Raw genomic sequence first — 14,123 nt, forward strand, 5'->3', positions numbered from 1 at the left:
ATATTATCGTAAATAAGTAGGTAACATAGACGTCGGTTTCAAGGGAAGGCGACGTCTATGAGATTGTAGACGTCTGACGTCTAATGGCCTGAGGTAGGCAAGAAAACAGTTTATTGACATCGGTTTTAATGGGGGGGGCCGACATCTACGGGGCTGCAATTAATGCTCTTCACTACTTCCTAGGCCCTTAGACGTCATGTAGTCAAAAAACGACGTCTATGGCTTGTCCGGAAGGCGGGAAGACAAAAATTTCTGCAATTTAGACGTCGGTGTTTAAGGGGTCAGACTTCTATGTGCTTGTAATTAATTATGTTCACCAAACTCGGACGTCCGACAGAAGGAGACTGACGTCTAAATTATTAAAGATGTCTGTGCCCCTTAACAACTGTCGTCAACATCCTTGACAGGAAATGAAACGTCAATCAGTTCAGCTTCCTAGGCGTCGACTCCCCTCTGCACCGACGTCTAATGGACATTCAAAAAGTCAGTTTATATGTTAACTTGGTCATCGAATTAGTTCGATAATCGACGTCTAGGTGACTATAGACGTCGGTTTCTGGAGCAACCGACGCCCCATTTCATTTTAAATAAACCCCAGACTCTTCGCGACATTGTAGGTTCTGATATCGTCTTCCTCTTCTCCTTTTTCTCTTGTGACACCTCTTCCTTTTCTCTCTTGCGTCATTGCATTATTGTTTCTGATAACATCATCGTCTTCCTCCTCTCCTTTTTCTCTCTTGTGGCAGAGCATCCTAGGTGCGTGGTTTTTTATGGTTACCGTTTATCCTTTGTCAGTCTTTCATCGATTATCTTCTGGTTCAACTGCTTAAAATTTGTTTTCTTTGTGTTGTGTTTTAGTGCAGTTTTGTTCCCTTTTTGGATAACGTAGTACCACATTCTCCCTTTGCTAGCTGTCTCCAAGAAGAAGTGGCGTCTTTTGGATTTATGGTGACATTTCGACCCAAAAACGAAACTGGGTCGTTGCCTAGTTATCGTTTCACCGTAATTTTTCCCTCTTGCAGTTGAAAATGGAACTAAGCAACAACCCAGGTTCGGTTTTGGGTCGAAATGCCATTAGAAATTCAAAAGATGCAAGCTTTTTATTGGGGAAACTAGCAAAAGGAGAGTGTGCTACTAAGCTATCCAAAGACAGGAACAAAACTACACTAAAACACAACAACTGTATTAGACGTCGGTTTTTGCATTAACCGACATCTAAAGTGACCTTAGATGTCGGTTAGTGACATGTTCGAAGTCTTTATGTGCTTTCAGACGTCGGTTAGGACTGCACCGACGTTTAGTGACGTTGAACATGACACTAATTGACGTCTGTATAGACGTCTGTTATATGAATGTTCGACGTCCTATTAACATCACCGGTATTGACGTCGGTTGTGAAATAGACGTTAAAAACCCAAAATAACCGACGTTAAACAACATTTTTGCATTAGTGTAAGAAATTTTAAAAGTAGTAAAACGCAGAAAAATGTGTCTTGTGAGTATTTTTAATAATATAAAAACTGTTTTTACGTTGGCAATGAATGTGATTAGGACATTAATGAGTGGGAAAGAGATGAGGTGTATGTAAGTGGAAAAGTGTGATAAGGTAATATGCAAGTGCAAGCAATAATGATAAGAAAAGGGCGAATGAAAAGCACGATGCAGATTCACCATCATACTACCCTAAAGTTTTCACGTGAAGTGAACACCAACAGAATCCATTGACATGGATTTGCACATTCTATGATTGCCATCAATTTAATACTCTATACCTTAAAATCTAAGCTATTCTTTATCTTTACATTATACTCCCTCCAATTTACTTTTAACCTTCTTTTCAAAATAAATTATTTCTTTTATCAAAAATATTTTAAGTCTTCTAATCCATATTCCCCTTACTAATGATTATCCTAACAGTAAACCTAGATTATATAATATAAATTTCCTCATATTTTAATAATTTAGAGTTGACAAAAATAAACTCAAACTAAGTTACAGAGTTATTAGAATTTATTTTCTATTGGTCCTACACCACTTTTACTTTACAGATTAAATTATATGAAATAATTATACCTTCCTTTATCACCAAGAAAATGAAATGGAATATGAAATAATTTTAGCCTCATTTTCCACCAACAAAAATGATTCCTGACTCTAGTATTAAAAAAAGTTTACTACAAAAAAGTGCATAGATAGCGCTTTTTTTTATCATAGATAGCGCTTTTTAAGCGCTATCTATGTCTGCGCTATATTGTCAGCCACCAATAGATAGCGCTTATTTAAAAAAGCGCTATCTATTGATTTAATTTTTTTTAAAAAAAATAATTTTAAAATAAAATATTTCAAAAAATATAAAATATTTTTTGAAAAGAAAATATAAAATATTGATTCTATTATGTACAAGCTATCTATTGGTTTTATTATATACAAAAAATATAAAATATTGAAAAAAATATAACAAAGATCTCAAAAAAGAATGTTCATTAATATGAATAAAAATTATAGGTACACTAATATTTCAACATATAATAGTTAAGTTGTCTAATATGTATCATGACATGACATTGCTTTATAAGATAATATATACAATCATAACATATATATCATATCAGTACTTATAAGCATATACATCACCATAACGTAACCTATAAGTATGTACTGATTACATGTAAATACTAATTTTTCCTAACTTCAATTATCTGGCTGTCACGATATTGTCGACATCTGTAACTAGACAAATTCTGCAAGAAAAAAAAAATAATTAGTTGATTAAATTTGACTACAAATTAATTATGACAATAAAGATAACTTACATAAGTTGGAATTGTTCCTCTTTCACAATATGTGATAATTTCCTTCATATATTGATACACGTAATACCCACAATCATTGTCATTGGGTTGTCTTGAACACTAGAAAACCAAAAGTAAAAAATATCTTTAAAATTGGAACTTAGCAGCAAATCAAAACTCTAGTAAACTCTAAATAGATTCAGTGCATGATAACAAATAATTATATACCATGTGCAAGTTTAAACTCTTAATAGAAGGTCATGCTTTCATTACAACCGTATACTCCTCCAACCAATTTCACAATAATACAAGTTATTTACCTAACCAATATCATGTAACAAGGAAATAAGTCTTCAAGCATTTAAGAAGACAAGTTATTCACCTAACCAGTATAATGCAAGCAACCATAACGTGAACTAAGGGTCACATAAGGTCATTCAACAATTTAATCATCACAGTCGAGATTGTACTACACATAAAACATACTAGAGTAATGTACCTTAATTGTTTTCCACTTGATATTGTTAGATTTAGACTTTGAAACCATAAATCATGTTTGAGCTCGATATGTATGTATAATCCTAGTGGTAGTGGGGCATTACAAGTTATCAACCAATGTTGCAGAGAAAATTAAACAATGAATTAGGCATCAGTAACACCATGAACCAGACAACAACCTCTAAATGAAATCACAAATATCATATTACAACTGGTCTATAACATTTTTTGTGTAAATACAATACCAACTAGTGCGTACAAGGGATCCAACAAAACTGTGTAATAAAATTAGACTATACAGGACAGTAAACAACCTGCACACAAATCCTCNCGGCAAATATAATTCATATGGAATTACATAGACAGTTAACCACAAACAGTACAGACCATCAGAGTTCCAATTCATTTACATAGTGAGCATGCATTTGTGATCTTTCTATACACAGGGAACAAGACTTTTATTACTAGCTCAAAACTATTTTAGCAATCATCACCGTTTGCATCACTCAATTATAGATTCACCATTAGCAATCATCACCGTTAACTTTCTCAACCATATACAAACATACAATACATCCTAGAAACTTAAACCACAAATTCTCTTTTATCCCATAATTTCCAGAATCAGTTTCACATGAATAATATTTGCCAGATTTAAATTATCAAATATTTTCTTTTTCAAATTAACCAAAATCACATTTTATAACTGGTCATGCGCTCAATATTAACATAACAACAAATTCATGAAACAAGAATTAAAATCAAAGACCCAGATAAGCACCCAAAAACAAACACATTCAGTTTAGTTCCCAATGTCCTAATATCTCATTATAAAACTTCATTCAGCTTTATCCTATTTCCCCAAAAACAGACTTGCCTTTAATTGATTAACACGCAGTAAAACAAAATAAGAATGATGTGATCTCTACACTATCAAGATTATGAACTGCCTAACTAGGTTTTAGTTTAACTTAATTCATTTCATATAGAAATTCATAATTAAATTTACTCTAAACACATGCCCATTCATTTNTAAATGCATATCAACCTTGCTCAAACANGNAAAACACAATCACATTATANAAATTTCCAACCGGTGCATTNATTGATCATAAACCANATTTCTTAGGTTATAAGTTCATTTTTAATTTAAGATACAACATTNCTAACAATACAATGTTCCTGAATCTCACACAAATTCAAAGTCTGCCCAGTTTTAACGCAATCACATTTACTCCTGCACGCATTTTCTCCAATTTCCTTAAAACAAAACTTTTTTTCCCAGAACGTTCCCCCCCCCCCCCCTTCTTTTACCAAAACCCACTAACCTCAAAAACCATTTTACAGATTGAACAAAACCAATGCAATATTAGAAAATTCTCAAGTTTTTACGGACAAACGATAACTCAACTCCCCTCATAGGATACCCGAATGAGCATTAAGATAGGAGAACATGCCAGACCTCATATAACAAATGAGTACACTTAAAAAAAAACTCTTCATACCTGGATTTTGATTCCTGCGCACTCCCACCGAACACTGTGACTTTCTCAGTCCTCTTTTTCACCCTTAGGTTTATCAAAATGCTTGATTAAGTGTCTATATCCTTCCTTCTCTAGCCCCTTTTTCAGGTTTCATCTAAATCCCTAATTCGCATCCCCGAAACCCTAAAATCATTCTCACCATCGTCTGATTCCATCTTCCCTTTACCCACCTTAAAACCAAGCCTTCATCTCTCTCCCAGCGTTTAATGTCTGCCGCAATTTCCCCTATGGCCCTACATGAAAACAAAGAGAGAACAGGAGAAGAAAAGAGAAGAAGGAACATCCGAATTTAAGCATTCCGTCCACCTCGAATTCTCTCTCGCCAATTTCTTTGGATTTTCGACCTAGCTCCAAGAAGTAAAAAAAACAAAGAGAAAAGAAATAAGGACAGAAAATATAATTAATTCTATTCTCAACCGGTTACCAGCCACGTTCTTATTAAACCCAAAATTAAAAACCTTTTTTTCATTTTTTTAAATATTCGTTTTTTTTCTTAAAACGCTATCTATTGGATTGAAATAGATAGCGCTTTTTTAAATAAGCGCTATCTATTAGTTTATTTTAAATTATTAATTAAAAAAGTGATATTAATTACTTATATATAGCGTTTTTTTAAAAAGCGCTATCTATTACCATATGTATAGGTAACGCTTATTTAAAAAAGCGCTATTTATTGTTCTGCACATTTATAGATAGCGTTTATTTAAAAAAGCGCTATCTATTAAGCGCTATCTATAATCAATTTTGTAGTAGTAATAATCAATCTCGCACGATATTAGAAGACAATGGCTATCACCACACCTTCTGTCACCACTATTCATAACAAAACATCGTACTCTCTTCCCGAATTCAGCATTTAGCTTTGCTATAAATTATTATTAGATTAAACAAACCTTAATAAAAGGTATTTTTCTACCAACTTCTTCAATAATAGTTTATTTAAGTTTTATTAAAACAAATATCTTATCTTTTTTATTTTAAGTTAATTTATTATTATTTATTTGTATTTTAGGTTTAACTTACATTTTTTATGTTATAAATAAAATATCTTTTATGTTATAAATAAAATATCTTTTATATATATATATATATATATATATATATATATATATATATATATTCAACATAAGACAAATTAATTTCATATATAGTTTTACTATATTTAACATGGTATTTAGAGTTAGTTTTTTTTTTTAGAATTTTTTTTATTGCTTCTGTCTCTATACTAGTCGTTGGTGGTAGCAGTACTATCTACTGCTGGCAATGACGCCGTCGTCTACTATTGTCACTATCTGAGTTTCAGTTTCAACCAATGATCACACTATTTTTATCATCTCGACCGAGTGACCACCGTACTGTCAACGACACCTTCATCGAACTCCTATGCTCTTTTAGAGCCTTTTGAAGTTGTGGATTTGTTCCCTTTTTCATCGTGCATGTGGTCATCTCGTCTCCTCTTAGGTAAAGATTTAGAATATCGAGGTCACTCTTTTTCCTTTTTCAAGTTCATTTTGCATGGTCACATGTCCTGTCTCTGCTCACACAAATATTTAGAGCATCGAGGTTGCTCCTTTTCCTTTTTTAGGTGTCTTGATTGGGGAACATTGGATTTTTAAGATTTCTCTCTCCTTTCCATCCATGACTTCTTTTGTTGTTGTATCTTCTGACCTCTCTTTTGTCACCATTGTGTTTGACTCGTCCATATATGTTTTTTCTCATGTGACAAAGATGATTTATGTTAGTTTATTTATAGCCATGGCTACTTCAACAATGACATCTTTATCTACTGGATATCAACAACACATTTCTTAACGACAATTTGTAAGAAGATATTTATATGAAGCAACCTCCTAGATTTGTTGCTTAAGGGAGTCTTCTGGATTGATATTTCATTTTTTATGTCGTCTTCGTAAATCACTAAAAATTTGGTATCACTCGAGTGCATAAACAAATATTTTCACGAAGTTTTTATGGATTATTTTAATAATAAGTTTGGTACATATGATTTGTATACACTAGCTTGAGGAGGTGTTAATTATATTAATTATATCTTTTAATTTTAGTTAATTTGTTATTATTTCTTATTTGTATTTTGGGTTTAGCCCATATTTCTTTTATTATAAATATAATATCTATGTGTATATTCAACATAAGAAAGATCAATCTCATACACTATTTTCATTATATTCAATATCGCTAAAATGCATATTTTATATTTTATACTGTGACTTTTGAGATAAATTGAAAGCGTGTGAGAAAGTCTTGCAACTGTTTCCATATGATATGAAAAAAAAAAAAACATGTAATAAAAAAAAAAATCATGAAGACAATGTCCCTCCATTACAAATTAGTTTTGAATCTTAGTAAAAAAACATATAAATGATTCGGTAAATTAAACAAAAGATTGTATCTACGTAAGCTTACTAAAGGATGATAATTCAACTCAAATAAAATTAAGACTATTTAGTAGTGCTCAAATGAGTAAGCTTTTCTTATTAATACAATACAAGAAAATCAATAAATTGTAAAAATAATTAGTCATTATATTGACTAATTCAGATGATTTTATAAATTAAAAATTATTAGTATTCAGAATAGTTTCTATTATTAATAAAAATATATTTAATTTATAAATTAGAGTCTAAATTAATCTCTAATATTACTTACCAAGATCTTAATTATTTATTATTATTGATTATAAATTAGTTTTTATTTTAAAAGTATAGACTAATTTATAATCAATAATTTTAAGTAAGTAATTGATGTTATAGATCATTTTAAACTCTTATTCTCAAATCAATTATAGTTTTTTTTATTAATAATAGATATTATTTTAGATACAATAGTTTTTACTCTATTAGTGTATAACTTAATCAATAAATTTTTAATTATTTGGATCTCTAAATTTGGTTGTTATTTAATGATTTTTTTATAGTGATATCTATTGAGTTTATTTGATAGAATCATTGTTTTCCTTTTCTTTTTCATCTCCAAAAAATACAAATAATACATATATAATAAACTATTTATTTTAATAAAATATTTATAAAAAAGTTTATTTTATCTTTCTCATTTGTACGTCAAAATATAAGTGTAATGATACTGTTGTGAAAACTAATATACAATGTACAAAATACATTGTATGTGTTGTGTAATGATAATGGTTATTTTAATAAAAGTTTTAAGTGTTTATACAGGAGGTAGACAAAAAGAAAGAATCACATAACACAGAAGAGATGAGCAACACAGAACATATAATTCTTATTAATAATGTACAATGAGATAGTCTATTTATAGGTATAAATTCCAAAAGGTAGCATTTTGTTAACATACGAAGGGGAAAAAAAAGTAGTCATAACCCTATAAGGAAACTTTTCAATATCGGTTAATGTACGAAGGCCAACAAAATAACCAGTCATAACCTTTTAAGGAAACGTGTAGACTACCCATTATTAAATATTCGTAACACTTTTTAAAAAAAAAAAATCTCTAGTTAAAATCTTAGGATAACAAATCTAGTGGGACAAAAATATAGATAGAATAAAAAGATAAATACCATTGTTTAAGTTATCGTATACTGTCTCATTAATAGAAGAAAATCATGATAAAAAAAATTAAGTGGATAACTAGTTTCCTGTTTGAAAGTTTTGGTTGAAGAATGATTACAGTTTAGATTATCATTTCTTGGATTATCAAGTGGTTCATTAGTTTTCACGAGAGAGATGATATTGATGTTTATATTTTTGTAAGCATATATAATTCAAAGTTTTTTATGTTTTTTATGAAAAAAATCATTATGTTGACTAAGCTAATTTGACTTTTATTTATAGATTGTTTGCTGTGTGAGTGCATTGAATGAAGGTTTGGAACTAAAAATTATATGGTGAGTGGCCAATTTTGCATAAATCTGATATGGCGGTCAACGCCCCATGCTAAGGGGCGCTCGGCACGAGCTGACCAGTGACCCTTTTGCACCCAATTGACTGAGTGGCGCTCAACCCCCTTACACCAGGGGTGCTCAGTCCCACAAGACTGGTTTTGCACATTTGTTGTTGTTGATTGATTCTGAGTTTTTCATTGCTTTGCACTCTTTCACACACTTCTTTTAATGTGTTTTTAAACCTTTTTTCAGTTGTTGTGCCTTTGGGAGGCTTAATTTTAAACCTTCCTTCTATGTTTATGTATTTTTGTGCTTGAATGTTGAGTTATTGAATGTGCTTTCGTGGTGTGTGTTTCAATTTGATTATCTTTGAGTGTTTAAGTTTGTGTTGTATCTATTTAATCTATTGTTAGAGTGATTGGTGTATGTTCATGTGTCTTTGTTTGTCTTAGTATATTTTAGTGTGTTTTTGGACCTTTGTCTTTAGTTGTTGACTATGGGATGCTAATTCTACTTTAAGCTTACTTTGTCCAGGATAATATATTCCTTAGGAATTTGAAAGTGTCAAAATCACCGATGGTCAACCTTTGAGGCATGCGGGAACTAAGCAACCTATGACTTGAAGATTTTGCTGCTCATGTAGCACGACCTGGGGGCTAGGCACCTACTGATGGGGAGGAGGAACAGTTGTGGAGTATAAGCCACTGGGAGGAGGAAGATGTTACAAATGAAAAGTGAAGCTAGTGTTCTACACTGTTGGAGTTGCAAAGAGTCCACCTAGACTGGTTTTTCGGTTTTAATTTAAAGCTTTATTTTCTTTCAGTTGTTTATGTTTTTGGATTTCGTTTTTATTTTCCTAGTGGATAGTTTTTGTGCAATTGGTTTGGTAATTTGAGTGAATCATATTTTGTTCTTGAATTGAATACAAATCTTTTGTGTTTGCTCTTTATCCATGAAATTGTTTTGAAAATGTGACTGAGAAGATGTGGTTGAGCTTGTTGAAAAAAAATTGTGGTTGCTTGTATCTGTTTAGATATATGCTTGATTTTAATTGTGATCAATATTCTTGGCATGATGTTTATCAAATTTTGGAACTCTTAGTAAACCCGTGAGATGTTGTTCCTCAGAGTTTATTGTTGAGTGCTATTACTTTGGAATCACAGTTGATTTTGCCTGAGTTTCTCTATTTGAACTATTTGCTTGCTTGTTACAAATGATCAAGACCATCTTATTTTTTAACCTCTTCTACATTTTTGAACCCAAAAGCCAATGCAAAACCTTTGAACCTTAAAGAAAACTTTCTCATTCCTAAAAACTTAAGCTTATTGAAAAATCCTTAACCTCCTCACCTTGAGTTGAGACGAACATGTATTTAGGATGAGGAGAATGGTTTAAGTTTGGGGGAGTTCTTATTGTCAAAAGGGAGCATTGAGAAAATAGCAAAATGAGTCAAAAAGAAAGAAAAAGAAGAAAGAAGAAGAAGAGAAAGAAAAATGAATTCATTAAACAAGAGTTGGGAAATAAGTGGAAAAGTGGTTTATTCAATTATGGAGCAAAAGAAAGACTAATGTTATATCATGAATTAAATCGTTTGGTCTCTTAGCTCAAGGTACTTTGTTGTCCAGAAAAACCAATTTTTCTTCTTAGCCCAACCACAATACAAGCCTTAAAAAGTCCTTGTGATGCTAATTTGCTTGTGAATGTGTTTGATATTATTGAAATGAAAGGCAAAGTTGATTTATGTAACACTATGATAGTAAAGAGTAAGACACACATCCTTATACACCAGTGTGCTTGAGTGAAACACTTTCTTTGGTGAGGATTGGTTCCATGCATTCAATGTAAACAACTTGCCAGTTTGTTGATCTATCATTTACATCAATCTTGTGATTTTGAACTGTGAGCACCATGATTTAAGTTTAGCTTGTTGAAACTATATTGTCTTTTGAATTATTTTCTAAGTTGATCAAGCATGATTGATTTTGTTTATTTGATTGAAATCGTGCTTGAGTTGTTAAACCATTGTGATTGAATTGTTTGCTAGGTGAATTATTTTTTCTTGAGGACAAGCAAAGTGGTAAGTTTGGGGGAGTTTGATAATGTTAATTTTTAGCATTATTTAAGCATCAATTTAATAGCAAAATCAACTTTTTTCTAGCTTGTAACTTGCTTAATCCTCTCTTTTATCTTAGTTTTATGAATCATTGTGTTTTGTGCTACTTTGATGTAATTTCATCTCTAATCGTTTATTTTGTAGCTAATGATGTGCTTGGAAGAATCTCCAACAATGTATAGAGCGGAACCAACCACAAGAAGCAAGCAGATCTACAAAAAAAGAGAAAAAAATGCAGTGTAGAAATATCAGGCTGAGCCCCCCTAGTCTAGGGGAGCTGAGCGCCACTAGCACAAACTGCACAAAAGCCAATTTCTGGTGTGCTCACACTGAGTGCCCCTTAGTAGGGGTGCTGAGCGCCATTATGCTGTCAAAATTTCGCCTAGGAGCCTCTCCAAGGGCACTGAGCCCCATTTGCTTCGGAAATCTCGCGCCCAGGTGCCCTTCCAAGGGTGCTGAGTGTAGCCTTCGCTTATGTGGCAGATTGTACTTATTTAACCCTAAAACGTAAAGGGGTTTGTGTCTTTGGTGGTTTAGAGGCGCGATTTCACTCAGAGGAGAGCTTGGAGGGCTGCTAGGGTTTGTGGGAACACACCCTTCTTCCTCTTTGGGTTCTTCTTCTTCTTTCGTGGCCATTTTGTAAGCTTAAAGGCTCTCCATGGAAATTGAGAGCCAAACCCATCTTGTTGGGGTTGGTTGTAGCCTTTGAATCTTGTGTAATTGTTGAATGATCATATATATATATATATATGTGTGTGTGTGTGTGTGTGTGTGTGTGTGTGTGTGTGTGTGTGTGTGTGTCTGTGTGTGTGTGTGTGTGTATGTATTTTCTATCAATTGCTAGTATTCTTGTTTCCAATCTTAAAGCTTGCATGTAAGGGGACATTCATGACTTGATTTTAGGGTTTCATGGGTTTTGGGGACGTAAGATGGAACCCAGATCTGAAATAAGAGTCCTTGTGGTTCATTGATTTTAGGGATGGAAGATGATTCACATGTTGTCTTAGATCCTAGTTCTTAATACAGGTTTTGCTTGTTAATTAATCAAGGGATTGATAGTTAATAGGTAAAAGCCAGTTCTTTCACCTAAGGGATTAGGACTAGAGTAATTTTGTGGATTGACTTTAGTCAATTGATGGAGAGGAGATGGAATTGTGTATGCACAAGAGTAAATTTGTGAAACCTAACCTTAGCAATGTCACTTCCTATCATTTACAGTCTATTCCATTCTTAAGTGTCTTCAAGCACCAAAGTCCAAACTTGTATAGTTGAAATTTTATCTTCTTTGCACTTGTTTTTCAATTAATGTGATGTTCTTGAGTCTAGATGAGTTTACAATTCTCTAGAATTACGAGTCTCTTGAGAAAATGATACCTGGTCTTACCATGGTTTATTACTTGAAATGATTCGGTGCACTTGCCAAAGTCTTAAAAGTGGGACCTAGTGAGTATTCTAACATATTTCTAACAAAGATATTACAATTGTCATAGTCAAACATAGTCTTTGAACTATTTGAGCTTGTAAATATTTCTAATGGGCCTTGAGTAGAGCAACCCACTATCAATGACCTCATTTGGTAGAAGTTTCAATTGATTAGGCTAAGAATAAGGGGTTAAATGGAAGGCGAGAGTTGGATTTTGGTGATGTGACATATGTGGCTGAGTTAGATCAGAAGGTTGGGTTACATTATGTGGGCATGTATCTTCAACATGTTAAAAGAAGATGATTTAGGTCGTGTGGTTTGAAATTTGAAAAGTTTGTCTTTAGGATTGTAATGCACTAAATTCTAGGATGCCACAAGTTTAAAAAAATTGAATATTTATAAACTTTCTTATAGCATGGAAACGTATTTTTCCAAATCCTTAACTTTTAAACAAGCATAATTTATTCAAAACATATAATAACGGTAATTCTTACCATTATATGAGATTCATTTTAGAGACAAAATCAACTCTCTTTAGCTTAAAACTTGCTTAATCCTCTATTTTACCTTGCTTTTGTAAATAATTTTAGTTTAGGTTACACTTAGAATTTTTATGGTCTATTGGATAGTTGTCTAATGGTTATCTTCTGTGGCCACTAGAACACTAAATTGAGATTGTAAGTTGACTAATTTTCCAAGGATAACCTATAAGGTTTCCTCAACATCTTTGTTTAGTTTAGAAGATTTGGAATAAATCAATGAAAATACCAAAATGATACGATAACGCAAACTAAAAGAAAAGAATTATCTAAATAGAAATTGAAACTTAATTCTTTATCTATTTTTATTAAATTTTGTCATTGTAAAAACAATATCAACACTAAAAGATTTGTTATTAATGTGACTTAGTGAATATTCTAATATAATTCTAAGAGAGATAATAAAAATCAAACATAGTTTTTGAATTATTTGGACTTAAAAAATATTTCTCGAGTAAAGTGACCAACTATAGAAAAAAGTGATATTGAATCATATAAAATTAAAATTTTTGTTACTAAATTCATTAAAAATTTATCATCCTATTTAAAAATTGGTAATAATTTAATTTACCTCTTTTAAAATTCCATTGTTGTTTTAATTGATATTGTTTAATATTACATTTTATTTTTACTAGAAATACAGTAAAGAAACATTAATTATGTGAAAATGAAAATTACATATGGTTGTATAAAAGTCACAGCCACAATAAAACTGACACGATTTAATTTCAAATACACATACAAACAAGTGCTTCTCACTATTGTTAAGGGGAAAAAAAGGCTTGATAACAATTTTCATTTTAGTACTCGTAAAGATAACATCCATAATGTAATTACATTTTACGCACCACTATATATTGAAAAAATATATTTATTTAAAAACCACAAATGTTAAAAGCATATAATAGAAAGAAACCTATGCAATGTGGGGTAAAAAATATAGTTAAACGTAAATATCATTAACGAACAAGTATCTCTTAAACAAAGCTAATTTTGTATTGTTCATGCTTAAAATATAAAGATATAAAAATTTTATAGGACTATTTAAACAGATGAGGTAGTTCTAAAATCATAGATTCTAACAGTGAAGTTCGAAAACTTTAATTCTGGATTATACGTCAAGATCTACATTTTCTAAAAAGTGAAAAAATTTTAAAAGGTCCTTTTTGTCACCACACTGTAAAGGAAAGGCGTATAAATAACATATGGAGGGTGCAAAAAGTGAGTATCTAATGGAAGCAATTAAAACCCAATAATAAAAAAGCATGAAGTGATGAAAGCCCAAGTTTTACGCTGGAAGATTATATAGTCTATATATATATATATATATATAT

The 14,123-nt window shown here is 31.5% G+C and overlaps 1 long non-coding RNA gene across 2 annotated transcripts; it reads right to left on the reverse strand.

Moving 5' to 3' along the window:
• Positions 1-2,489: 2,489 nt before the first annotated feature.
• On the reverse strand, positions 2,490-5,232 carry LOC106771427. 2 transcript variants are annotated; one of them, XR_001376463.2, is made up of 4 exons: positions 5,141-5,232; positions 4,796-5,067; positions 2,814-2,912; positions 2,492-2,741 (listed from the first exon to the last, which is right to left on the reverse strand). It is a non-coding gene; the product is annotated as an uncharacterized LOC106771427 (long non-coding RNA). The 2 variants fall into 2 exon arrangements; XR_001376462.2 differs by having other exon boundaries at positions 2,490-2,741; positions 4,796-5,213.
• Positions 5,233-14,123: the final 8,891 nt, after the last annotated feature.

This window comes from Vigna radiata, chromosome 8 (assembly GCF_000741045.1).
Source record: "Vigna radiata var. radiata cultivar VC1973A chromosome 8, Vradiata_ver6, whole genome shotgun sequence".
NCBI classification, from domain to species: Eukaryota; Viridiplantae; Streptophyta; class Magnoliopsida; order Fabales; family Fabaceae; genus Vigna; species Vigna radiata.